At 52.6% G+C, this 2,371-nt stretch overlaps 1 protein-coding gene across 1 annotated transcript in view; it reads right to left on the reverse strand.

The window, feature by feature from the left end:
• Naa25 (N(alpha)-acetyltransferase 25, NatB auxiliary subunit) overlaps positions 1-2,371 on the reverse strand; it is a 44,898-nt gene that overhangs the window by 41,742 nt on the left and 785 nt on the right. The gene's annotated exons all lie outside the window — the stretch shown is intronic.

Below are 2,371 nucleotides of genomic sequence, written 5' to 3' on the forward strand. Positions count from 1 at the left end.
TGAGGAATTGAACCCAGGGCCTCATGCATGCAAGGCAAGTGCTCTACCACTGAGCCACCTTCCCAGCCCTGATTTCAAGTTTTCTAAACTGTCAAAAAAAAAAAAAAAAAGTCTGTAGGCTGAGATCTAAGGATTGAAGTTTGAAGCCAGTCCAAGCAGAAAAAAAAAATCCCTGAAACTCTATTTCTAATACAGCAGCAAAATGCTGGAAGTAGAGATGTGGTTCAAGTGGCAGAGCACTAGCTTTACACTAACAAACTAAGAGAGAGTGCGTCCCTAAATTCAAGCCCTAGTACCAGCACTCCCCAAAAAATTAAAGGGGCAGAAACATGAACCCCCCCAAACAATGTGTACCGATTAAATGGAAAATTCCATATAAAAGGCCAAGAATATGAAATACATTAATGAAAACACTAAGAATGGGGACTTACTTGTATTCTCTACACTTTATTGTTACCCACCTCACAGAATTGTTACTGGGATCAGATGTGAGAGGACTCGATCACGCACACACACACAAAAAGCAGGATCCACTGAGCCAGAAACACGAATACCCACAACTCCGACAGTCCTCACACACACACCCACAACACCGACAGTCCTCACACACTCACAACACCAACAGTCCTCACACACACACACCGACAGTCCTCACACACTCACACCGACAGTCCTCACACACACAACCCCGACAGTCCTCACACACTCAACACCGACAGTCCTCACACACAACACCAACAGTCCTCACACACACACTCACAACACCGACAGTCCTCACACACACACAACACCGACAGTCCTCACACAACACCGACAGTCCACACACAACACCGACTCCTCACACACACACCGACAGTCCACACACACACACAACACCGACTCCTCACACACACACACAACACCGACAGTCCACACACACACACAGACAGTCCTCACACTCACACACAACACTGACAGTCCTCACACTCACACCGACAGTCCTCACACTCACACACCAACAGACCTCACACACACTGACAGTCCACACACACACTGACAGTCCTCACACTCACAACACCGACAATCCTCACACTCACACCGACAGTCCTCACACACACAACACCGACAGTCCTCACACACTCATACACACACCGACAGTGCTCACACACTCACAACACACCGACAGTCCTCACACACTCACACACACCGACAATCCACACACACACCGACAGTGCTCACACACTCACACACACACCGACAGTCCTCACACACACACACTGACAGTCCACACACACCGACAGTCCTCACACGTACACACACTCACACACTGACAGTCCTCACACACACACACCGACAGTCCACACACACTCACACAACACCGACAGTCCTCACACTCACACATAACACCGACAGTCCTCACACACACCGACAGTCCACACACACACACCGACAGTCCTCACACTCACACACCGACAGTCCTCACACTCACACACACAACACCGACAGTCCTCACACTCACACACCGACAGTCCTCACACACACACACCGACGTCCACACACTCACACCGACAATCCTCACACACACACACACCGACAGTCCTCACACACACACCGACAGTCCTCACACACTCACACAACACCGACAGTCCTCACACACTCACGCTCACACACCGACAGTCCTCACACACACACATAACACCAACAGTCCTCACAACACCGACAGTCCTCACACACTCACACCGAGTCCTCACATACACACCGACAGTCCACACACTCACACTCACACACCAACAGTCCACACACACACACCGACAGTCCTCACACACTCACACTCACACACCAACAGTCCACACACACACACCGACAGTCCTCACACACTCACACTCACACACCGACAGTCTCACACACACAGACAGTCCTCACACACTCACACCGACAGTCCTCACACTCACACATAACACCGACAGTCCTCACACTCACACATAACACCGACAGTCCTCACACACAACACCGACAGTCCTCACACACTCACACCGAGTCCTCACATACACACTCACACACACTCACACACCGACAGTCCACACACTCACACTCACACACCGACAGTGCTCACACACGCACAGACAGTGCTCACACACACACACACCCCGACAGTGCTCATCCCTGTGCCTTCCGAGACTACCTCTGCAAAAACCTTTGACCTTGAGGCTTCGCCCCCTGCGCCCCCCCCGTCTGAGGGGAAGGAAATGGGGGCGGGGGGCGTCTGGCGACAGAAGTCCCCGCTGCCGGGCAGCCCGCCGCACACTCAGCTCCGGGCTGGGCGCCTGCGGTCGTGGCTTCGCGGTTCCAATCCCAGATCTACCTTAAAGCCCGCGGGGACGAGGCCGGCCGG

This window comes from Dipodomys ordii, unplaced genomic scaffold (genome assembly GCF_000151885.1).
Source record: "Dipodomys ordii isolate 6190 unplaced genomic scaffold, Dord_2.0 Scaffold66, whole genome shotgun sequence".
NCBI lineage: Eukaryota > Metazoa > Chordata > Mammalia > Rodentia > Heteromyidae > Dipodomys > Dipodomys ordii.